The sequence below is a fragment of the Pseudorca crassidens genome, chromosome 9 (assembly GCF_039906515.1).
Source record: "Pseudorca crassidens isolate mPseCra1 chromosome 9, mPseCra1.hap1, whole genome shotgun sequence".
NCBI classification, from domain to species: Eukaryota; Metazoa; Chordata; class Mammalia; order Artiodactyla; family Delphinidae; genus Pseudorca; species Pseudorca crassidens.
In genome coordinates, this window is record NC_090304.1 from 35699187 (window position 1) to 35726196 (window position 27010).

The 27010-nt window shown below is 42.1% G+C and overlaps 1 protein-coding gene across 2 annotated transcripts in view; it reads right to left on the minus strand.

The window, feature by feature from the left end:
* The window catches only part of NELL1 (neural EGFL like 1), an 865825-nt gene that overhangs the window by 708072 nt on the left and 130743 nt on the right, over nucleotides 1-27010 (minus strand). The gene's annotated exons all lie outside the window — the stretch shown is intronic.

Below are 27010 nucleotides of genomic sequence, written 5' to 3' on the forward strand. Positions count from 1 at the left end.
GCACGAAGTGTTCAATTATACCCTAGACTAGCTGCCTCCAAAATATTTGCTGATACTCATGAGTGGGTGAAAATTTAGTGTAGCCCCATTTTATTATTCATCTAAATGGAGATTTAAATTTAATGATAAATCAAAGGACTGATGTTTATATAAAGCACACATTGGTAACTAGGACTGTCAGGGTCAGAAAGGACATTGAAGGTCTCTGATTCAACCTCCATCTGCTACTTGTTATATTAATAGATAAAGATCCAAAAGCCATCTGTCATGCAGAGACCACATGGGACATCCTTATGTAATGCTTTAAAGCTTCCCAGAGCAAATGGATGTCTCCCCAAAGGCCTGAGATTGACCATTTCCAAACAACCCATGTGAAATGTTTCAGGGTCTAGAAGCTATGATAAGGGACAAGGTAAATATTTCTCTCTCTCCATGAAGTCCTGATGCAACCACAGACCACCACCACCACCTGCAACATTGGTGTCCCCAAGAGTCAAGCAGAGATCTGTATTCTTTGACCTCTTCACTTTTTCAGGACCTTGGAAAGCACACATAAGGTAAGGTCTCTTGCCAAACATTAAGGGAGCCTAGTAAGCTTTCCAAAAATACAGATTTCTACACCCCTCATAAAATCAGATTCAACAGGTGCCAGCCTGGCCCCACTGTAAAAAAGAATCTCTGATGAAGGCTTTATTTGGCAAAGTCTGTCCTCAAGAAGCAAAGTCAGGTTTGACTAGGATCTCCTCCTGCCCTGCTACAGTCAAGCTAGCCTATGACAGGAGCAGCTGGGACTCTGCTTAGGGCGTCTCCAAGGCAGAGTGAGAGGCACAGGGGAACAATCTCCTCCATGAGGCCGTTTCTAGATGTTTTTCTATTTAAATTAAAACAAACAAACAAACAGAGCAGCACAAAGAATAAGTCCTTCAGCATCCCAACGTTTTGTGGTGCATATAAAAAAGTAAAAGGGTTCTCCTGACCGTGGCCCATTAATAGTTGTGTAGATGATGGATGGAGGAACACAGGAACGGATAGAAAGACAATATATAGGTAGCCACCTGTAAATTTATTTGACAAGAGTAATATTATATTCCTGGCCTCCTGGAGCCTTCATTACAGTGTAGTTAAATTATAGTTATTTGTTCATTGTTGTTCAATTTCAAATAGTGGCAAAAGCTAAGGTGAGCTGACTATCTCCATTTACCCCCTCCAGATGGACTCTGCTTTGTTCTGTTCCAAAGAAGACTAAGAGGTTCCCTCTCCTTTTTGGTTCCAGTTGGTTTCAACCAATGGGAAACGCCAGCAGGAGGGCAGGAAGGGTTGAAGTTGGGGTACTAATTAATTCATATGGAAAAGACGGCACAGTCCTTGGCACACGGTACTAGCTACATAAAGGTAGCTGCTCCTTTCAAGAGCAAAACTAGTGAGGAAGGCCCTTGACTACTAAGCGGTACTTTCATGCCTCTCTCTCAGCTGCTGTCTATAGCCTTCCCAATATAAATGTGTTGATACAGACTTGATTGTTTTTTAATAATGTTTACTGAGAGGACAACTTTTGTGCCTTGACCTCTGCTTTGTATCACGTTCACTGAATTACTCATTTAGTTTGGGGCTCTTTCTTTTAAAAAGTAATCACTTTGCTGCAAGAAATTTTTAGGTCAGAGTTCACAATCACCGAAGCAGAGCAAAGCAATTTAGATAAAATTTCCTGATCTGAAGGAAGACTTTTGTTATTGTGAGGCATTCAGTAGTGACTGCCAGCTGTTTAATCAAAAAGTTATTGTTCATTGTGGAGGAAACATTGGAGTTTGGAAAACAACGAGGCTATAACTCCAAGTTCAGAAAGTGTCTGATGAGGTTTCAAATCCTTTTCAAACTCCGACTGATCATTTAAACTATAATGGCCCATTTCTGATAAGGCATTTCATGGATGATAATAAGAAAATCACTGAGACAACTGAGATCTCCCACTAATCTGTTTAATTATTCCCTTTCCTAGTGGCCCCTTCATGTTCAGATTACAGGGTACAAATTAAAGACAGTTTTAAGAGATGTCTCAGATAAGCCTATTATTAAGGACACATAGGTGACTCCTTTAATTCCAAAACCAAAATGAATGATAAAAGAAAAATTAAGAAGGTGAGGGAATTATAAGGGAAATTTTTGCATGTCAGAAAAAGAAGGATTTGAAGAAGGCTAATGGGAAAAGAAAAGATTCAAGAGTCAGAAAGACTTGTAAATTCTGGGCTTACCCACTAAACTTGGGACGTGACCTTGGACAAATCACTTTATCTTCCTAGGATTATTTCCTCAACTTTTACATAAAGAAAATGATCCCTGCTCCTTTTACCTTTCTAAGGCTCTATACGACACTGCACAGTAATTGCTTTAAAAACTGATGCCCAATACTGATGTGAAATGGCTTAAGTAATGCAGTGTTGAACCACCTGAATGCTTGTTGGTTTTTCAGATCCTCCCAAGGACCCAGCTACATCCCTTTCCTTATGTTTTGTGCATGAGATAATCTGGTAACCTTTTAATAATCTTGCCTTTTTTGTTCAAGTTATTCAAATTGATTTCTGTCACTTACAACGTAAGGATCTTAACTAACATGAAAATGTAAAGGAAAATACACTTAACTGAAACAATTCTATACTCAGATGAAGAACTACAGTAAGTCTTGGGATGCCCACTCAGCAGCGTATATGAAGATAAAAATTCTGATCTCACCACACCTTGGTGCCTACCTCATTTACATTCTGTGATGTAATCAGCAATTTATGAATTTGTGGGCAACTTGATAAGATCTTATTTGCTGTGGCATCCCCAGTACCTAGACCAGTGCTAGGCACAAAATGTATGCTTAATAACAATGGTTTTCATCTCATGTATTTTTGCATTTGTGTCAGTCTGATCAGTTCCTGGATGCAACCATCTCTCTGTGCTTGTATGATTACCCACTGGGTGAACTGGCTAGGCTCCCTCTGCCTCTTAAATGGATTAACTGCCAACATACTTTTTTAATACTACTAGGTTGACGGAAAAGCTGAAATGCACATTTTCAATTGAAAAAGGATATTCAGAGTAACAGAAGAATTACTCAAGTAAACCCCATGCTACTTTTCCACACATAAATAAAAATTTATATGCACATTCCCCTAGTCCCTTTAACCTTTCCCTCATCTTTTCATACAGATCTCAGAAACGACGCTCTCAGTAACACATAACTGACTAGACATTACTGAGCACTTAATACGAATACTCAAGAAACACCCATTAAGTTAAGGAATAAATAAATGAATTGCTTGATGTAATCTAAGGCCTTAGGAGCCTCTCCAATTCACAGAGACTCCAGCCACACTGAACTATTGATATTTGCAAGTCCTACAAGTTTCGTGCACTCTCTTCCTTCCAACCTTTGTACACTCTGGTCCCCTGGTTCAAGATACCTTTCTAGCACTTATCTGGCTGTATCACACAGCAAGACCCAACTCTGTTGTCAAACTGGGAAGCTTTTCTCATACTATCTTTCTCAAGTTTTATTGAAAATGCTACTTTTGTCCTGATTTGTATGCTGCTGTCAGAGTGTCTGATGCCAACCTGAATTTCTTTCCTTTGTAAATGACATGGCCTTTTTGAAGTCATGAGAATATTTTTATATAAAATTTAATACCCTTACTAGGATATCTCAGAGTTGACTTTACAGGTCCATTTTCCCAAATTCATGATGGTTCCGCTCGGTATGTAGATCTGGACTTCCTTTGGTTTTCTTGCATTGTACTTTTTAACGGCTTTATTGAGATATAATTCACCTACAATATAACTTATTTAAAGTATATACTAAATGGTTTGGGATATATTCTGTTATTAACTTTTTAAACTTTACATAACAATTTTAGCCATTTTAACCATTTGTAAGTGTACAATTCAGGGGCATTAATTACATTCACAATGATGTGCAACTACCACCACCATCTTTTACCAAAACTTTTCATCACTCCAAACAGAGACTCTGTAACCATTAAGCAATAACTCTTTATTCTCCCACCCCTCAGACCCTGTTAACCTCTACATTCTCTAGGATTTGACTATCCTAGATACTTCATATAAGGAGAATAATATTTGTCCTTTTGTGCCTGGCTTGTACTTGGCGTAATGCTTTCAAGCCTCATCCATGCTGTAGGATGTATCAGAACTATATTCCTTTTTACAGCTGAATAATACTCCACTGCATGTATGGACCACGTTTTGTTTATCCATCTGTTGATGGACACTTGAGGTGTTTCTGACTTTTGCCATTGTGGAAAATACTAAAATACACATTGGCATGCACATATCTATTCAAAGCTGCTTTCAGTTCCTTTGGATATGTACCTGGGGGTGTAACTGCTGGTGATATGGTAACTTCTATTTAGCTTTCTGAGGAGCCACCAAACCATTCCGTAGCTGCTGTACTATTTTACATTGTATAAGGGGTCCAGTTTCTCCGTATCCTCAACAGTTATTTTCTTTTTAATTATAGCTTTCATATTAGTATTAAGTGGTATCTCACTGTGCTTTTTATCTAAGCAAGTTGAGCATCTTTTCATGTGCTTATTGACCATTTGTGTATCTTCCTTGGAGAAATGTCTATTAAAATCCTTTGCACATTTTTTTTATTTTTTACTTTTTAACATCTTTGAATACAATTGCTTTACAATGGTGTGTTAGTTTCTGCTTTATAACAGAGTGAATCACTTATACATATACATATGTCCCCATATCTCTTCCCTCTTGCGTCTCCCTCCCACCCTCCCTATCCCACCCCTCTAGGTGGACACAAAGCACCGAGCTGATCTCCCTGTGCTATGCAGCTGCTTCCAACTAGCTATCTATTTGACATTTGGTAGTGTATATATGTCCATGCCACTCTCTCACTTTGTCACAGCTTACCCTTCCCCCTCCCCATATCCTCAAGTCCATTCTCTAGTAGGTCTGTGTCTTTATTCCCGTCTTGCCCCTAGGTTCTTCATGACCATTTTTTTCTTAGATTCCATATATATGTGTTAGCATACGGTATTTGTTTTTCTCTTTCTGACTTACTTCACTCTGTATGACAGACTCTAGGTCCTTCCACCTCACTACAAATAACTCAATTTCGTTTCTTTTTATGGCTGAGTAATATTCCATTGTATATATGTGCCACATCTTATTTATCCATTCATCTGTTGATGGACACTTAGGTTGCTTCCATGTCCTGGCTATTGTAAATACAGCTGCAATTAACATTTTGGTACGTGTCTCTTTTTGAATTACAGTTTTCTCAGGGTATATGCCCAGTAGTGGGATTGCTGAGTCGTATGGTAGTTCTATTTTTAGTTTTTTAAGGAAACTCCATACTGTTCTCCATAGTGGCTGTATCAATTCACATTCCCACCAACAGTGCAAGAGGGTTCCCTTTTCTCCACACCCTCTCCAGCATTTATTGTTTGTAGATTTTTTTTTTTTTTTTTTTTTTGTGGTACGTGGGCCTCTCACTGTTGTGGCTTCTCCCATTGCGGTGTACAAGCTCCAGACGCACAGGCTCAGCAGCCATGGCTCACGGGCCCAGCCGCTCCGCGGCATATGGGATCCTCCCGGACCGGGTCACGAACCCGTGTCCGCTGCATCGGCAGGCAGACTCTCAACCACTGCGCCACCAGGGAACTCCTGTTTGTAGATTTTTTGATGATGGCCAATCTGACCGGTATGAGATGATATCTCATTGTACTTTTGATTTGCATTTCTCTAATGATTAATGATGTTGAGCATTCTTTCATGTGTTTGTGGGCAATCTGTATATCTGCTTTGGAGAAATGTCTATTTAGGTCTTCTGCCCATTTTTGGATTGGGTTGTTTGTTTTTTTGATATTGAGCTGCATGAGCTGCTTGTAAATTTTGGAGATTAATCCTTTGTCAGTTGCTTCGTTTGCAAATATTTTCTCACATTCTGAGGGCTGCCTTTTCATCTTGTTTATGGTTTCCTTTGCTGTTCAAAAGCTTTTAAGTTTCATTAGGTCCCATTTGTTTGTGTTTTTATTTCCATTTCTCTAGGAGGTGGGTCAAAAAGGATCTTACTGTGATTTATGTCAGAGTGTTCTGCCTATGTTTTCCTCTAACAGTTTGATACTGTCTGGCCTCACACTTAGGTCTTTAATCCACTTTGAGTTTATTTTTGTGTATGGTGTTAGGGAGTGTTCTAATTTAATACTTTTACATGTACCTGTCCAGTTTTCCCAGCACCTCTATTGAAGAGGCTGTCTTTTCTCCACTGTATACTCTTGCCTCCTTTATCAAAGATAAGGTGACCATATGTGCGTGGGTTTATCTCTGCCTTTGCCCATTTTAGAACTGGGTTGTTTGTTGTTGAGTTGTAGGAGTTCTTTATTCTGGACATTAATCCCTTACCAGATATATAGTTTGCAAATATCTTCTCCTATTCTGTGGGCTTTATTTCTCTTGGATACTCCTTTAGATGCACAAAAGTTTTTGATATTGATGAAGTCCAATTTATTTATTTATTTTTTTATTGCCTGTACTTTTGGTATCACGAAGTCATTGCCAAATTCAACTTCTTAAAGATTTTTCCCCATGTCTCCTAAGAGTTTTCTAGTTTTAGCTCCTACATTTAGGTCTTTGATCCATTGAGTTAATTTTTATATGTAGTGAAAGGTAAGGGTACAACTTCGTTTTTTTTGCAAGTGGATATTCAGTTTTACAGTACCATTTGTTGAAAAACTGTTTTTTTCCCACTGAATGACATTGGTACCCCTGTTTTGAAAATCAACTGACTACATATGTGAGGGTCTCTTTCTGGATTTTCTATTTATTCCATTGGTCCATACGTCTATCCTATGCCAACACCACACTGTTTTGATTATTCTAAGTTATATAGTAAGTTTTGAAATCGAAAACTGAGTCCTCCAAATTAGTCCTTTTTCAAGATTATTTTGCCTATCTTGCATTGTAATTTTAAATATTAGTTCCATTTGATTATTTCATTTTTCTTCTTCAGGTACTTCAATTACATATATATATGTTGGATTATCTTTACCTATTTTCTTTATTGACCATTTTCTTTCCAGGTATTTTTATTCTTTTTTTTTTAAATTATTCACAGTATTTATTCTATAAGGTTGCTGCAAATGCAGAACTAACAAATACTGAATCATTATCCCAAAGGAAATACAGAGTTAGGTTCCTGTGAGCCTCAGATCACAACATTTTCATTAATCAATGCATAACCTTGTTTTATGTGTGTTTCAGTTTAAAGACACCTTATTTAATCTATTTGTTTTTGATTTATTAACATTGAACTTAACAGCAACAGCACTATAAGTCACTCCTAAATAAAGCTTATCTAACACATGCATTTTCTGTTAAGGATGATTTTACTGTTTATTTTTTTTATTTAATACTCATTTTCTTAGTTATTTTAATGCCTTTCTTCAATGGCCCCTGTAGTTCTTTTTATTCTCTATTGGGGTTCTTGTCATTTGTTCTTTATTTCTAAAATAATAATGTCTATTTCATTTCTTTCCTGCATTCAGTCATTCATGTTTTATATATTCCTGCTGTTTTTATATTTCCACTCTGAGTTTCTGAATTTCTGATTAGGAGTGGGTTTCATATCTCTAAAAGTTTGTTAAAGTATAATTGACTCTGGCTGGAATACTGTATTACAGTTTTTTCTACTTTGGTTTTTTAGAAGAATTTGCATCAGCTGACATATTTTCTCATTTTTAATAGTTTTGTACACAATCTTCTGCTCTTTTATGTTCATTTTGTAAAGACTTATTTTCAGGTACATTGAAGTTTATGGTACTTTCTGCCTCCATTTATGCTAACAATGTCAGTATATATACATTTATTTGCTCTCCTTGTTGACCTATAAGTGTTTTCGGAAAGAATGTGAAGAGATTCAGATTTAGGCAACCACCATTTTCCTGGAACAATCCAGACAGGAGGGAAACTTTTCTATATCCTCCCTGTGACACCACCCCACCAAGCTAGATTAATAGCACCATCTCCGTATTCTGAAGCATCCTTTACTACACTATGGTGGAACCTACCACATTGTTATAGGAATTGATTTACCTTTCCAACTACACGCTGGGATACTTGGAACATATAGCTTTTCTTCAATATAGGTGGTTATGACTTTATTCCTAACTACATTAACTGGACTTATAACATGACTCTGCTGCTTACCAGCAATATAACCCTGAGCATATAAGTTGCTTCACCACTGTATTCTAGTTTTCTCATGTGGTTTAGGAAGTTTGAGGACTGACATGATCTTATTTAAATGGATTACTCTGGTTGATGAGTTGAGAATAGACTAGGAATAGGGACATAGCAAAGGTGGAATCAGGGAAAACTACTTATTGCAGACTATGGCAACAGTACAGGTTGCAGATGAAACAGTACAGATGAGAGATGGTAACAGTTTGGACCAGACTCTACAGAGGTGGTGAAAAGTGGTCAGAGTCTAGATACACTATGAATATAAAATTAACAGAATTTGCTGATAAATTACATTTAGAGTGTGAGGGAAAATTTAAGGAATAAAAGATAATTCCAAGTTTTGGGAGGCCCAGTAACCCAGGGAAGAATAATTTTCAAGGAGAGAGTGACCGATAACATCAAGTGCAGCTGATCAGTCAAATAAGATGAAGATGGATAATGGACCCTGGAATTGACAAGATGGAGATCCTTTGGTGACTTTAACAAGAGTGTCTTTGGTACGATTATAGGGACCAAACCTGACTAGGATGGATTCAAAAGGGGAGAGGAAGAAGTGAACAGTGTTTACTAGCTCTACTGTAGATTTATACTATAAAGAGAACCAGAGAAATGGCGAGAGAGGGATATGGGATTGAGGAAAGATTTTTATTTATATATGATAGGTTTCTACAATGTATTTATATTGCTTGCGGTAGTCCTGTTGAGAGGAAATACTGATGATGCAGGACTGAATGAAATGGGACGAGTGATGTCCTGCACAGGGAGGGGGATGGCCCTCAACAGGAGCATGGAGAGCGTGCACAGCAATGGGAAATGCAGAGGCCATGGTCCCGGAGCAGGCAGGCTGTGGAGGTAGGAGTCAGTAAAGTTCTGTTTCTATTTTCTGGGTGAGGCAGGAAGAAAGTTTATCCACTGAGTGTGGGGGAGAGGAGTAAGTGTTGAAGGTGTAAGGAGAGAGGAGAGATGGAATATCACCTCACAAAGGAGGAGAGTATGATGGCTTTGGAGTCAAACAAGCCTGGGTTTCAATCCCACCCTCACCTGAGTCCTGCTTGGGGCCTTAGGGAGGTTAACCCTCCCTGATCCTACCTCCTCATGGTCAACATGGGAATAAAAATGCCTTCAATACCTGCACCCACATCTCACAGGGTTGTCCTGAAGGTCAGTGAGATGCCATATGTCAACTCCCAACACATGGTAGGCACCTAATAAATACCATTCATTCCTTTCCTACTTTCTTATCTTCTGTTCTCCCATTTCCCTCTTTTTATCTCAAGTATATATGGATGAGGATGAAATTAAAAGTCTCATTGACAATTTTGATATTAAACAATGAAATAATCCTTCATTTTTCCTTTCTCTTCTGGACCCCTTGGGACTCTTTCTAACCCTAACACCCAACCAAATCCGTCAGTCAAGCAACCAATGGGCATCTGAGAACCTTCTCTGTACCCAAAGCTGTGTGTGCGCTGGGGTAGAAGAGGGACAAGAGAGAGGATGTTCTTCTCTTAATTAAATAACCTTACGTTATGAGCAGGAAAATGAAAATCAGAAGGGAAGGTATCCCCCACATGCACACGAGTCTAACACAAAAATACTGCGCATCCTTCAAGCCCAGCTCTAAGCACGTAATCATTATCTCAGGGCACCCAGAGACCATCAAGTTCAAACTCTTGACTTTGCGTGACACCCAGAGAAGGGAAGTTCTTCCTTTGGGTCATGTAATTGAGTAGCAGAGATAGCGCTGGAATCCAAATCTTCTCATCTACTGGCTAGGATTCACTGAATTTTATTTCATAACATTTTCGTCCTCCTCTTCCTCCTTTCTCCTCCTACTACTACTGTTGGTAAAAATTATTAACATTTACTGAGTGCTTACTATGTACCAGCCATAAATCTATATGCTTTCCATGTATTACTTCAATTAAATCCATGATGTAGGGTCATTTATTACCTTTTTCTCCCCATAAATGACAAAACTGTGGTCCATTTAACTTATTAGGGAAACCATTGGAAAATGAGGGATTTGGATATGAACACAGCAGTCTGGCTCTAATCCAAAGGCTTACTCACAAATCACCATTCATTATACCTTACTCATTTCCACTGGAAGTCAGTTCTCCCACATTCAAACCCTCGAACAGTTAACTCGTGTCTTTGCTTCTGACAATGCTTAGGGCTCTGAGCACTTCATGTCTTGGAATTGTGGGTTTATGCCCATCTCTTCAAATACTCTTCCAAGAATATTAGATGTCAGCTCCTTCAAGGTCCAGAATTCTCTCTCATGCCTAGTCATTTATGCATAGCATTCCTCCCCTCATTTCTTCACTCATTCATTCCCTAATTCAACAAATCCTCAAACAAGTATCCACTCTGACTCAGGCATTCAGCCAGGTGCTGGGGATACAGCATTGAAACGCAAGACAAGTTTAACTTGCTGACACTTTTTTTACGCAGGCCTCTCACTGTTGTGGCCTCTCCCATTGCGGAGCACAGGCTGCGGACGCGCAGGCTCAGCGGCCATGGCTCACGGGCCCAGCCGCTCCGCGGCATGTGGGATCCTCCCAGACCGGGGCACGAACCCGTGTCCCCTGTATCGGCAGGCGGACTCTCAACCACTGTGCCACCAGGGAAGCCCTGCTGACACTCTTTACCGGAGGTGAGGAGTACGGGTCAGAGAGAATGAGACACGGTAAAATTGTAAACAACTAAATGATCAAGATAATTTCACACAGTGAAAGTCCTTCACAGGCAATAAAAAAGGATGAGATTATTGTGATCAAGAGCGATCAGCTCGAGACGGCACCACATCCCTCTAGAAGCTCAGGCACACGCCTTCCAGAGTAATTTCCGATATAAATACCACTGCCATTTCTTTTTAGCAACCAGTGTCAGATTATCCTGGACACAAATAACAGGACTTACTCTTGCAATACTGTGCTCTCTGAATAGTGAAAAACAAAAGCCAAGCGATCGGCCTTTTCATCTGTCTCTCAGCACCATTTGACAATTTCCTCTTTTTTGACCATGTAATTATATTTTCCAAAGGCCTTATCAGAGAACCCATCTGAGCAGAGGCTAACATCATCACTCAGTAACGTGTCTGTAATTGGAGGGGATCTCATCCGTATTCCACATGAGTTGGACGTGTGGGCTGAGGTGAATGCAAGAGGAGGTCTTGTGGGCTTGTCTTTGAAGGATCATCTGTGGGGTCCCATCCTCCTGTCATCTGTACTTCTCATTAACTCTGCTGGAGAAGGAGGTGAGGATGCACAGCCCTCTCTAGAGACCTATGCACTCCATCCTCAAAGCCTTCTGCTTTCCCCAGTTCCCACTTCAAGCTCCTGGCATATCACAGTGACAGGAACCCCTCTTTGTGCACAGTAAATTACAGTTTACATGGTATTTTCACACCCTTTTTTTCTTCCTGAAGAGATAGACAAAAGCAATTATTCTTGCCACCCTACTTTTACTGATGAGTAGCTCAAGGAAGCACAGCTAGGAAGCAGTAAAGCCAGAGAGTGATCCGGGGTATCTGACTGTGAACCCGTAACAGTAAGGATCCTGGTGGGAAATAGTCACCATACTGAAATTTGGTCATTTGAAAAGAGAATAATAAATTAAAGGGATTATTTACAGAAAGAAGTACGAGCAGGGAGTTAGATAAACCACAAGAGATGGCAGACTACCAGAGAGACTGTAAAAAGTGGGTGGAGGCTTGGGAGCTCTTTCCTTCCTGGGCATAAAAGGGCCAGAAACTCAAAAAAGAGGCCACCTGATAGGGCCTGTGGCTTTCAGTCAAAAGTGACCTAGTGCCATGTGACCACACAGAGAAGGAGATGGGGAGTAGAAATCCTCACCTCCCTCCAACTTCCTGCCTCTTCTTCCTGCTGATGAAATTCAAAAGAAATCTAGATGGCAAAGGAGCCCCCAGATGCAGTCCACATAGGTCAGCCCGCAAGGACACAGAGCAGAGTGGAGTAGAGACGGAAGAGATGTTTCTGGAGAAGCAGATGGAAGATACCCAGCCCAGACCCCAGGCTTTTACCACCATCCTACCCTGTCTCCCCCTTGAGGGAAGACTGGAGTCAATACCTAAGCACACTCCCTTTTGAAGGAGGTGACATTTGGGTTAATCCAGTGATTGCCCATCTTGCAAATAGCAGTTCATCTTTTTCATGTGGCACTTAGTAAGGACAAGCTTTAGGGCAAGGCTGGGTCATATAACGTGTATGTTGAATAGCCCTGTGGATACTGTAAACGTTGTCATCATTTTCGTCTCCACTGAAATCAGGAATCGAGGTTGACTCCAAGTGAAGCCTTGAACCCACCTGCAGATGTCTAGCCCATTGCTGCATGGCTGTAACTCCAGGGGGTAAGCAGGAACCCCGTCAAGCTGTCCAGGACCCAACTTGCAGTCAAAATATAGCAGGAAAAGAAAAAGATCAAGCTACGGGAAGGAGTCAACATTAGGATGATCAGAAAAGCCGAGTACAGAGTGCAGAAAGGGCTGTCCTGCCAGTGGAGCCGCTGGGGATTGGGCCGGCAGAGGAGCCGTGACACTGAGGTCAGTCAACAGGGAAGAAATCCAAACAAATTGCCAAACTGAGTGGGGAAAGCAGTAGGTATCAAAAGTTAGGGATCCGTGAGCCAAGAAGACGGGAGATGAGACTATGAGGTGAGAGTAAGGGGGAAGACGGGCCTGGGGAAAAGCTGCGGTCAGGCACTGGCTCCGAGGGGCCTGCCATGCTACTTCATGTGGAAGGGGCGGCTGTGTTTTAAGGACCCGTGAGAAGACAGCAGCAACAGGCAGAGGCCAGGTTTCCCAAAGTAAATGCCTAACAAGAGCTCCCAGCCAACAGGGTTAATGGACTCCGGAGACAGAAGCTGGGTCAGCCTCTCGGACCCACTCATATTCTTTCCCCCGTTTGATCGTGGCCTTGAAGATTCCCTGATGGCAGGAACATCCATGTATATAAATGATTCCTGATTAGCCAGATACTCGTATTATCTCCTTGTATTTGTCCTCCTGTTTACTTCTGTTCTGCTCAGATGTGGAAGACCCATCATTATCAAATTCAGTATCAGCAGCACCTTGGCAGCATTTACTGAACAATTACCAGGCATGGTACTAAACTACTGATAAGCTGTGGCAACACCGTTGACAGCCTACAGATGTCGTTTCCCCTTCTTTGCTCCAAGTACCTCAGTTTTGTTGAGGGAGATGTGTACCAGCATCATGGAAGGAAGGATGGTTGGTCTAAGGGGTCAATCATGGTGACCCCTTTTCCCTTTGTCATTGTCTCTAGATGCTTTTCGGGTTTTTTTTAACATCTTTATCTTTATCGGAGTATAACTGCTTTACAATGGTGTGTTAGTTTCTGCTGTATAACAAAGTGAATCAGCTATACGTATACGTATAACCCCATATCTCCTCCCTCTTGCGTCTCCCTTCCACCCTCCCTATCCCACCCCTCTAGGTGGCCACAAAGCACCGAGCTGATCTCCCTGTGCTATGTGGCTGCTTCCCACTAGCTATCTATTTTACATTTGGTAGTGTATATATGTCCATGCCACTCTCTCACTTCGTCCCAGCTTCCCCTTCCTCGTGTCCTCAAGTCTATTCTCTACGTCTGTGCCTTTCTAGAGGCTTTTCACTGGCAAGGGTGACAGAGTACATGGATAAAAAGGATGGCATCGGTCCCAGATGACATGTCTGAGCACCAACTCATCTCAGGCACTGCCTCATCTAAACTTCCTGTTTAAATAAACATTATGTATCCTTACAGTTTAAACCACTGTTGTTTGCAACCAGGAACGTCTCATCTGATGCATGTGCACTGTCACATTTAATTCTAGTAATCCCATGAGGGAGGCATTATATTAACCTTATCTCATGATTGGGACTTATAAGAGTTAAGTAACTTGCCAAGGGTCCCACAGCTAGTGGCAGAGCCAGAGTTGAAACCCAGAGTTATCCAAATCCAAAAGCTTGTGCTCTTAACCATGAAACTACACTTGCTCTCACTGTGCTCACCGATGCCTAACCCTGGCTAGCACCAGCTCCACTTCAGCCACGTGAAATAAGATTTAGCATCATGCCCACGCTCAGAGCATCTGACCCTCATCATACACCCACTTCAATCTTGTAACTCCCATCTTAGCATAGGCTAATTGCTACGGTCTCACCTAGTTACAGAGCTGAGACAGGCCACGCTGATCCAAGGGCAGGGGCACTTGGCTCCCTGCCCTGTTGCCATAGTCACTGCTGTGCGTGACAGGCCAGAGGTGTGGATTACAGCCCAAAGCAGGAGGCTAGAGGCCTGCAGGTAGATACTGTTCCCCACACTGCCAAGGGACAGAGCTGTCCAGACTATCCTACAAGGAACAAAGCAGCCCTCGTTCCTCCTAAGTATGTTCCTGCTGCACACCGATGGCATATCAGGCTTTATTCTGTTAAATGAAAAAGCAAATTAAACACCAATACGTACAGTGCTGTCTTATTATTGAAAAACAATGTGTTTGCATAGGCAAAGAAAACTTCCAGAGAAGAGAAATAAAACTGGTAATAATGATGACTTCTGTGCAATGGAATTAGGGGCAGGGTGATTGGTATCACGTGGTTTTGAACAGTTTGCACCTTTCATGTTTTTTTTTATTTATAAGTTATCCAGTATTTTATTACCTATTATATCATTTATATGGTGAATGCTTTATAATAAATTATTCCACTAGATTAAGCTAAAAATAACCTATACTGCAAGAATTTTCACCCCAAACTTCACAGTGTTGCTTAGAATTTGTGTCCTCATAGCTTCTTGTTTTCTTCTTTGTTTTTAATTTTGTGTCAAGTGTGAATCAGGCAAGCACCTTTCATAATTTAAGAAAATTAAAGGAAAAACATGTCCACTGAACTTCACAGTAAGGCTATACCAAAACAGCCTGGGACAATCATGAAATCCAGCCTGAAGAGCTTACTAAAGGGTTTGATGAAAGCCCCTTACCGCGGGCCTCAGCTGTAGGTTGAAGAAACAGACCCACAGAATTTTAGGATGGTGATATATCCACAGTCCAGACAAGTATATCCAACTGTATTTACTCTCCAGCAGAGAGGGCACATGCCCCTTAATCCTACCTGTGATTGGCTTCTGTTTGTACCCTCTCTGTAAATTACGTCCACTCCTTCATGCCTGCCAGAGCTCCTGTGGACACAGGACACATGTAAATTCAACTCGAGAGTGAGGCATAGTTCACCCTGTGCTGTGAATCAGACCAGGAAATCACTGGAAGTCTTATAGATTAACTGCCTTCCTCGAGCAAAGAATAATCCTCAGAAATTCAAAGCAAAAGGAGGGGATATGGGGATATATGTATACGTATAGCTGATTCACTTTGTTATACAGCAGCAACTAACACAACAATGTAAAGCAATTATACTCCCATAAAGATGTTAAAAAAAATTTTTAATTTTAAAAAAAGAAATGCTAAGCTTACTTCATCTTCACCTTTCCCCAGGCCTTATATTTACAAAGCACACTGAAATTTACAACACCTATTCCCATGCAGGTTCTCATTTCACCCTCACAATAACCCTGTACAAGCAGACTGAGTAGAAACAATGCCTATTCGATACAGATCAGGAGACTGAGGCAAAGAACAAGGAGACTTAACAAATGGAACCACCTAGAATGATAGGATCACAAGTCAGAAGCCACAAATACAGACCCTTAGACCACTCTTCCATTTATTTATTCATTCAGGTATTCACAAATATTTGTTGACTACCTATCATGTGACAGCTCCACAATATACACCGGTGATACAGTGGTGAGCCCTCGGGGTGTATGCAGCCTGTGAGAAAGACAGACGTCAATCAAATGATCAAAAACCACTCTGTAGGGCTTCCCTGGTGGCGCAGTGGTTGAGAGTCCGCCTGCCGATGCAGGGGACACGGGTTCGTGCCCCGGTTCGGGAAGATCCCACATGCCGCGGATTGGCTAGGCCCGTGAGCCATGGCCGCTGGGACCGTGCGTCCAGAGCCTGTGCTCCGCAACGGGAGAGGCCACAACAGTGAGAGGCCCGCGTACAGCAAAAAAAAAAAAAAAAAAAAAAAAAAAAACCACTCTGTCGATAAACAGTTTATGGTGAAACTGTAAAACACAAGAAACTTCTTTCTTTTGTCCTGAAGATTAAGGATAAGTAGAAATGAACTTGATATTCGAGAAATGGCATGTACAGAGATCCTGCAGCTTAAACGAATATGGTACTTAAAGAACTAAAAGAATGTAGTGCAAGAGGAAATTGAAGAAGGAAACATGGGCCAGACTATTCAAAAATTTAAGCTATATTAAGGATTGTGACTTTTAGCCTAAAACTCATAGAAGGCCATTAAACGAGCTTACATGTGTATTGGGGTGGGAAGGGCATATGGTGATCAGGTTTGCAGGGTGAAGTCTTTATGTATCGCCCTAATGTCCATGAAAAACTGCTGCCTGTGAAAATGACTCAGATTCAGTGTGCTCACCTACATCCTTGGCCTTGTTCTCTTATTAGCTCCTGCAGGCTCTAGTACATATCTAATTAGATACCAATAAAAGAAGCAATAATGACAAATGCCCTCCTAAATGGGGGTCCCCTACCGCCCAACCCTTTATTTCACCATCAGTAGTTTTTAATGAGACCTTGTGATTGCGAAGTCACCTTAAAGAACACACAGAGTTTATCACCTTGAAATAGGGAATATCAAAATTTATATTGGAACAGTGTAAAGCCAGCTGTGTAACACTGGAGACCGGTGTAACACATCTATTTCACATTTGAAGAAATGGCCGAATGGCTCATCTGCAGTCAGTCATGATTTAAGATTAGGTCCCTGGTCATTACACATCAGCACAGAGGCACATGCAAGGCATACCAATCATATGTGGATAATGGGCCATTCGAAGGCCTGACCCCATATTATATCTGTGGGATTGAAGTCATGAACCTGTCGGTCAACATTGTAGATTCCAGGAAGGAAGGAGAGTCTTTAAATCTAAAAATAATTTCACATAAGCTTTCTAGAGTCCAAAGACCAACAGTGGTTGGAATTTATAACAAGGTCGATTTTGGTGCAACAAGGAAGCAGCCCTTTGAAGTGACCAGCCTCCCCAGTCTGAGAAAGTAATACATGGAACTCGGCCTTTGTTGGTTTCAGTTTATAAATGGGATGGCTTACACTTCTTCCATGAGAAGTTAGAAGTGTTATCTTGTCACATGGGAGTGTTAAAAAGATAGAGGAGGAGAAGGAGGGAAGAAGGTAGAGGGGATTGGTAGAGAATAATCTCCCTGAGAAAGGAGTAAAGCTGGGCTTCCCTGGTGGCGCAGTGGTTGAGAGTCCGACTGCCGATGCAGGGGACGCGGGTTCATGCCCCGGTCCGGGAAGATCCCACATGCCGCGGAGCGGCTGGGCCCGTGAGCCATGGCTGCTGAGCCTGCGCGTCCGGAGCCTGTGCTCCGCAACGGGAGAGGCCCGCGTACCGCAAAAAAAAAAAAAAAAAAAAAAAAAGGAGTAAGGAACGACCTCTGGACTCTGGCTCCAGCCTGCCACTGACTTACTATGAACCCCTGGACGAGTCATTTCTGTTCTCAGCACCTCAAAAGTCCCTATCTATACGATGCAAGAACATCTACCTCAGAGTGCTTTTACAAAAAAATCAAGTGAATATATAAATCACCTCTTAAAAAAAAAAGAAAAAAAGTCCAAAACACTAACCTCCACTCAGCAATGACTGAGCAAAAAGCCTGAGTTTTTCCCAGCATAGTGCTGGGCCTCTAAGGGCAAAATGTCAAAGAATTCGAGAAATTGGAATCATAGATTGCCCAGCTCCTTCCTTGCTTCCGCTTCAAAGACAGCACCAACTTGGAGAACACTGAGTAACTGCATGAGCTGTGCTGGGGACACACCAGAATGAAACACAGCCCAAGGCTCTTAACCTCCAGTGGAAATGAAATTCCATTCTGGGTAATACCAGTATTCTGAGTATCCCAAAGAAGCCAGCTCATGGCCCCAACTCCAAGCCTGTAAGTTCCTACGTGTGAAATTTGCTGTCAGGTAAGTGATATCCTCAGACTAATAGACTCTAACGAGTAGAGATGCAACAGGACACTCCTGAGGACGAGTTAGAGACAGCATCACACAGGCCCTTTAAGGAGAAGGGAAATTATTTCAACTCTAATTGCCCCAGAAAACCCTCAGTTGAGGGCCCAGGCACATTAACCAGCTGGCTTAGTGGCTCTGGAGCTCCATCTGGGAGTCACACTCGCAAGAAGTTAAGATGGATGGGCTGAGAGACAAGTCAACTGAACTGGGGGTTAGAGCAGGGAAAAGCGTGCACGGAAACCTTGTCCTTCCAAGGTTTCTCATCTTCACACCCCATCCCCACCACACCCCCTAAGAGAAAAGCAGCCGAACAGGTTCAGCTATAAATCTGTTTCCTTGCCTCCAACCGCTCTGCCTATTATTTATAACGTTAATTTAAGTTCCCAGAGAGATAGATGAATTTCTTTCTGGTAGTGTGGAAAGTCAGTTCTTTTCAATGACAACATCTGTACCCCTGGTCTAACTAGAAAACTAATGTAGTATTTGGAATTCTTTTTCCTTTCCAATTAAAAAGTCCTCATGGCTGGCTCATGCATTTTTTTATTCCCCAATGCTCCTTTCCAATGAGTGAAGCATAAAAGCAAAGAGACAACTAATGTATAAATGTATTTTTTTTTCAAAAATACGGTTGCATCATACATATTGTTCTGGTTTGACTTTTTATTTTCTCTCACTGCTTTCCTTTTTAAGGAATAACCATACACATCCATCAAAAAGGGCAGAGTAGAATTGTAACAATAAAGATGCAAGCTTCAATATTTTCTCCTACAAGAAAACATTATTTCTCCTGCAGCCTATTTCCCCCTCCATTCATCCCGTATAGACCCATGCCCATGCAATACAATCACAACTCAAGATGTGTCTGAAGGCATGTAGACGAAATCACTGTAAGTTGGAAATGAAGTCTTATTTTCCTTACTATTTTAATACATCTTAGGCCCCATGTATGCAATACTGTGCCTCCTTATTAATCTCCTCATGGCCTCAGGTAGCCAACAAACCACCAGATAAAGAGATACAAACCACCTATTGTATTTCTTTTTAGTCCTTTCCATTTGCAATTTTGAAAGCTCAGGAGTGCAGGTGGATAGGGGGAAATGCAGGCCACTCTCTCATTATCCATTTCAATTGATCCTTTCACCTCCTACCTCTCTCTGCCACTGAGGCCACGGTTGACCAAAAGCATATTTAAACCCACCAGGCAACAAGAGGAAAAGATAAAGGTTTTGGAAAAGACAAAATGAGAAATAGGTTTATCTACTGATGTCATTAGAAGATAGGGCAAAGTTAAATTCGGAATCCACCTAATGAGGTTGGGATGAATAAGCCGCAGGGTACAAAGCATGAGTAGAACTGTGAGGGTCTCAGCCAGAATGAGACAGCCAACATGGTAATGTCTGAGCTGTCGTAACAATTAAGCAGCCACTCTCTACTCTGCCAAAAAATCTACAACATGGACTGTATTAAATTGGCCACCTAGACCGTTAGATTCATTCCCTCCCATTATTTAAGTCTTTACAGCTTGGCAGCAGCAAAGGCTTTTTTTCCTTCAGTATTCAGAGGATGTGTTATGTTTTTTAACAGCACAACTACCCATCATCTGCTGACTACAGTACACTGCTCTATCTTGTAGGTTACCAAGCTACCAGGGCCTCCATAGCCAGGGCAGCCTGTACCCTCCAAAAAGGCTGTCTGCTGCCACATGTCTGGGTCAGAATACGTCTGAAAGAAAGAAAGAACACAAGTGGAGGGAACAAAATGCCAACATGTCTTAGAACCAAAAATGCATATTCAGCATCTACTCCAGCAAGAAGGGAGACAAATGAGAAAAAGAAAAAGATTGGGCAGCCACGGTAAGTAATCTTTGCTCTCCAGCAGCACGCTGCACTGTCAACCCAGGTATCAATTCAGATGACTGCAAACCCCCTGCCGGTCTACTACAGAGGCAGCCCTGTGAAGGTGGCATGCTGGGTTGCTCTCCAGGGTTCTGAAGGCAAAAAAAAAAAAAAAAAAAAATCATACCCTAACTAGCTCATCTAGCTCACTGTGATGAGCTAGAATCAGAGAGATGCCCAGAAGCGTAGAGGTGGAAGAAGATTTAGAAACAATCTGGTCCTAGCCCCTCTTTTAATACCTAGGGAACTAAGGCCCAGAGACAGTAAACGAATTTCCTAGGGTCATACAAATTTAACAATTTCCTTCATCTCAAATTTTCAATCCAGAATGTTTTTGTGCTAGAAAGCCAGATTTTCAAAGTAGAGAAGCGAAGAGTATCTATTTTGTTTAGGAGACCCAGGAAACTGTAACATATGAGTTTCCTCATTCACCTGCTTTATTTACACCTCCTCCTAAAAGCTCTGACGATTTTGGCTCATGGCTTGAGGAGGGGCGAAGTAAATCTTTGAACCTCTTCTCTCACAGAAATATAAAAGGAAAGACGCCATACCACATTCTCAAAGCCCTGCCAGGACCAACGAAAGATCGTGTTACATTGGAGGGCATGTTTCCTACCCCATTCAGCCTCAGTTACATATTTTTAAAGAAACTCTGCAATTACTTATTTTTAAAGGGACTGTGTTGGCATAAAAACCGTGCACCATGATGTTGCAGTACCTACCATGGAACTAAAAGACAAACTACTGGGGAACCATGCCTAGGATTTGGCAGTCAGAATAACTTCAGGGACCTCAAACCCTACACTGCACCACCGATCCACATTAAACACTAGATCCTCATCCACGGGACACGAGCCACTGTTTTTATACAGGTGAAAATCTGGCTAAATTGTATTCATTTTCAATATGATACTTTAACATCTTTTCTATATGATGGTATATGTTTATAGTACTTCATGATGCTGTGTGTTCATATAGTAGCTTGAAATTTTCTAAGGATTTTGCACACACTCTCTTGCTACATTCCTACAACAACCATATGGTAGAAGAGTTACTATTACTCCCATTTTACAGATGCAAGCAGAGTTTCTGGCATAGGGAGGGAGGAAAGATTAGAGAACAAGACGATGGGAGGAATCTTCAAAGAATGTAAGACACAGATTTCCTGATTTCATATCCCTGCATCACTGCATTTAAGTCACATTTTATAAATGGCAAAACCAAGACAAAGGTCCAGCATTCGCTACAAGTTTAGGTTAGACCACAGAGCCCATATGCCTGGTCACTTGGAGAACAGCTTTTCTTCCCCTGTCCTCCCCTCCCCTGTCATATTTCCTTCTCTGTCTCTTCCTGCAGGCTTTCTCTCACCGCCAACTTCATCCACTCACCCATACACACTCTTCTCTCACCAGCACTATAAGTGGCTGTGTAATGCTTATAAGATGAACCTCATTCTAAGCCCAGTTCTCATATGACTGGCATGGAATCACATCACACAGTGGCAAAAACTGTAAAGCTGCAGAAATTGTCATGCATTTTCACCTGGGATGGTAAGAAATTGAGAGGCTATTCCATGTCCCCAGGAGTCTTTCTCCTGTTGTCTCCAAGACCTGATTGTCTCTAGCAGAAATCTAGCAATCCATCGTGCACTTACAACATCCCTTGCACTGTCGCCTTGTACTGTTAGTTAAATTTACACGTGGGTTATATCCTATCTTCCTAGCTTGCTCGTCATCTCTTCCTGGACAGAAGAGCTGGTGCTACCGGGTTAGCTGGACATGAGGCATATGCTGGATTCTCAGTTTTAATTTTGATGATGAGTTGTGTGCACGTGTTCCTGTTTGTGAAGTAAATAATCTGTCAGTAGGAGAAGCAGGAGACTGAGAATCTTGGCCTGGCTCCTTTGGAAGCGTTGGCCTTTGATCTTCATCTCTTAATTTCCCCCTCCTTACTCTAGTGCAAACGTTTGTATAAAAGAAAGTGGAGTACATTATACGTGACTTAACTACCTTAAGGAATGTGTGGTTTAATAATATGATGTTTGTAAACACTTTAGGAGCTCTCTGGAAAGAAGATGCCGTGTCACCATATTTCATTATGAAAAACCTAGAGATACAAACAGATGCTCACATCCTGAAGTTACTCTGAAATATTCAAGAGGAACCTTGAATTACTGACTTGTTCAGTGATTTATAGAAAGTTTATTTTCCTGGTTCTGCATGTTCTTCAAAATCAGTTGTACGGAAACACTGAATGCGCTCTGCAGTGAATAAATAGCGTGCGTTAGAAGTAAAATCTAAATATGTTTACTGTCTAGAATATATTAACGGTCAGAGTGACAACTGGGCTGCAGGTGTGTGTGTGTGCACACGCGCTCTGTCTACCTGTGCACATCTGAACAAATGAGGTGAGAGTTCAGAGCTCCATTACAATGGGACTGTGTAAGAGAAATTTTTGCAGCAGTGAGGCAAGAGGAGGTGGGATTTGCGTGGGGAGACCTGCATATTGCAGAAAGTTCTGGCTGAAGGCTGGATACGTGTACCATTTGAATGGAAAACACTTTTGAGTCCGTTCCTCCACTGTCACTTCAAGACCAAGATGCTGGGAGTAACGCTTTTCAGTTCTCTCTACTGCTCAGCTGCTTTTATGAGTTGTCAGAACAGCCTGTGCACAAGGCTTCCATCTGAGTCCACGATTTTTCTGATATCCAAGGACCAGGGCCAATCACTGGGGGGGCCCTGGTGGCTTCAGAATTCAAAAGTACTGGACAAATAAACCATGGATTTCCTGATGGCAAGAACTCCTAATGCTTTGTATCTCCACAGCCTGGCAGAGATAGTGTGTCCAATACTTTCATTGGATGGATTGATTGAAAATTAAGAGGTACCAAATAAAGAGAAGGAAAGAAAATCCCTTTTGTGGTGAAAGAACTCTTAGGCCCTGAATCCCCAATGTCAATGGATTGTGGGCTTTGAGTAATGGGGAGAGGCCACGGGGTGAGCCGAGAATGCAGCAGGGGAAGCTGAGGAAGATTAGTTCAGGCCTCCTTCTCAGCTTTGTTGGCAACTATTATTACCAAGGCAGCTAAAGAAAGACCTAAGGCAGTGGAGATAATCAGGCTGACCACCCAACTGAGTGGTTCCTTTTATGTTTCTAGCTTGAGGTGATCTGCTACCCACACTCTGGGAGTTTCTAACTAGGCCCAGCTGAACAGCTGAAGCAGGGAGAAAAGTGTGTCTCAATAGCAAGCAGAAAGTGTTCACCTACCAACTAAAATAGCGGTCGCTTTTCTTGTGACAATTTGTGTCATTAGGTCTGAAAGGGCTCTGTTTCTCAATTCTAAAAAAGGTAGAAAATCCTGCTACATTCCAGTTCCTCAGAGCAAAAGAACTGCCTGGCAATCTTCTCTTCCTGATTTCAAGTGTTTTTATGGTTCCTGGACCTTCTGTAGATTCTCTCTCCTGGGAAGACTTCCTGGCATGGTTATAACTTTGTCTTGGGAAGGACATGAATTTCAGAGGCAGAGAAGAGAGAAGACAAGGCTGGGAAGTTAGATCCTGGTTCACAGTTTTGGCTCTATGCTTTTTATGTTATGTGATTGAGACTGAGTTACTTACCATCTCGGAGCCTTTCTAATTCCAAATCTGTAAAATGGGTCTAATGAAATTGCCCCCACACCACATGGCCGTCCTAAGGAGTATTATACTTAGCACATTAGCTGGCCTGTGGTAGATGTGCAACAATAGATGGAGGTCCCTTCCCTTATGCCAAGGCAATGGGTTCCATTAGTAAGAGTCCACATCTTACCCAACAACTCCAAAGACTGGCAATATAAGACAAGGGGAGAAAAATACTAGAAATAAAGAACAAACTGCTAACACTGAGTCTGGCTCTTGCCTTGCCTCATATTCTAAGTCCAGTGACAATAGTCCCTCCCGTTGGAACTGAGGTTACATTCTATTTCTGCAATCCTGCTGCTGCTAAGTGGCAGCTCTAGGATTTGATTTTTTTTTTTTTTTTTTTTTGCGGTACGCGGGCCTCTCACTGCTGTGGCCCCTCCCGTTGCGGAGCACAGGCTCCGGACGCGCAAGCTCAGCGGCCGCAGCTCGCGGGCCCAGCCGCTCCGCGGCATGCGGGATCCTCCCGGACCAGAGCACGAACCCGCGTCCCCTGCATCAGCAGGCGGACTCTCAACCACTGCGCCACCAGGGAAGCCCAGCTCCATCATTTTTAAATGATAAAAATAACAGCCTGAGTGATGCATTCATCTATGTAAAGCACTTAGCACTGTCACTAGCACAGTCAACACTCAATAAATATTATCTATCACATCACCATTTATCATCTACCCAGCACAACTCTAGCAGGTGACAGGTTGAGAAAAATAAGACAGTGTAACTTTAAGGGTAAAGGAATCAAAAAGGAAGAATCTCACGGCAGTATGAAATACATAGCTTAAGGAATAAAAATCAGCCTTTCTGAATTCACTCTCTGTGAGGGTGGCCTAGATGAGTAGTAGAGCAGCATCTTGATAAATAGACCAGAGCTTCTGCCACCCTAAAATCAACCAGTGCTGGCTAGCAAGAAACTTCTGAAGAAGATATGTTTATTCCATGTAATAGACACTAGCCCACCTTAAACTTTCCTCCTCCCTACTGGGGATCTGCTTCAGGTACTTGGATTTCCAGGGTCCCTCACTTATTTGTTGCAGCCCAGCCTGTCCTCCAGCTTCTACCCACCCTATTTTTTTTCAGCGGAAAGCACGAATGCAGTCCCCCACTACCACAAACTATGCAGTCGAGTTTCCCACATTTGGGGAAACCACAGATGCCCCCTCTATTTAAACCACGGGTTTTCAAACGCGAGTCCATGCACCAAGGCTAACCTGCCTGCCTAGGAACTACCCGGAGAGCTTATGAAGAATATGGTTCCACCCTCAGAGAATCTGATCCACTAGGTCAGAGATAGCACCCGGTTACTCATATGCTTTTTATAGGTTCCCCAGTAATTCTTAAGTGTACTCAGGTTTGGGAACTCTGTTTCTAGACTTTTCCTACACCAAAATCAAAATTTACCTCCTCTATGGCCCAGTCGTTCCCAGCCTCTCTTTCCCTAACCTATCTAAAAAACCCATTTGTGTTGGGTCCATAAATCATTAACTGGCAACAACTTTATGCTTTCCCTCCAAGATCTTACATAAAAACATGTTATGCCATGAACCAAAGTATAAAAAGTTTCAAGAGAAGGGAAATAATATTTAGAATCTCCTCAATCCATTCCATATAAATGGGGCTGACCCTGAAGTATACTGTGGGTTCCAGCTCTCCTGTTCTCTCCCTACTTTCCTGGTAGAGAGGCCAGGATATACAGTAAATGAAAGTTTGGAGACGAAGAGACACCACAGATGTGCAGAATAAATAATAATAGAACAGTAACAACCACCACCACGTACTGGGTGCCAAAGGCCAAGCACCACCCAAAGCACCTTATGTGAATTATCTCTTCTAACATTAGCATCTGTGAGTATGTGCTAGTATTAGCAGTCCCAAAACTGGGATGAAAAGATATTAATGTGCCCAAATTCCCACAGCTAACATGGCTGAGGATGGCAGGGGAGACTATTTCAGAGGGACCAGAGCATTTTGCAGGCAGGAAACCTTCGATTAGCAGAGACATATCCTCTCTCCTCTTTTGCCTCTTCTCTAGAGGGGAGAATATGGGGAAATAGAAGATAAAACTTTTGAAAAGAGGAAGCAAAAAAATTGCAAAGCAAGGAAACAGTGGTGTCTCCAGGACTTTTCATTTGGGAATTACTAAACGAGGCCTTTGAGGCTCCTTTCTGGCCTATGGCATAGGGGGATATGCAGGACCCTTCTTCTCTCCCATTGGGGCAGCATGAGTGGTGGGTAGGGGGGAGCAAGCGTGCTCCCTGACAGGCCACTTTAGTTCTAGAGAACTGAAAGAGCCAATAAGCTCTTGAAGGTGGAAGTGGAGTTAGTGACTGAGGGCTGGCTTTACCCAGACTGCCCAGCCCATGGTAAAAAGGAGTTTATGGTTTCTATGGAAACGTGGTCCATAGGCACACACATTACATCTAGTTGAAGCCACGATTCTTCAGAAAAATCCAGAAAGTGCCCAAAACAGATGACATCAAACTGTACCAAGACTCACTTTAAGATGGCGGGACTTCCCTTAAACCTGACACTAGTTTCTATTCTCTGCCTCTCCAGGTCCTCTTCTAAAAAGAGACTGCGGAGCTGGAATGGCAAGTACATTGAAGCATCATCTCATCAGAAATGCCTGACCTTGGATTATGCTTCCTTCTACTGGGTGCCGGAAGGGAGGCTGTCCCCAACATGCCTGTACCTTATCCTGGGCCCAAGAGAACAAGTTCTGTGGCCAAACAATCATTTGAACTTTGACAGTATCATTAACAAAAACCAACAATTCATAGCTACCTTGCAGCACCAAAAATTCTCTATAATAGGACTCAGATCACTATCCGTAAGGACTTTCAGTGGGTTCTAGAGAAATCAAAATATTCCCCTTGACCACCATCATCCAGCTGTCCAGCCACAAGTGATCCAATAGAGACCAACAGTGTCCTTTCTTCAGCTGGCAGTCAACCTCCCTGCCCAGGGACGGACACAGGAGCCAACATCTCCTTCTCAACCCAACCCACAACCTCCTGTGAAAGCCCCGACTTCAAAAT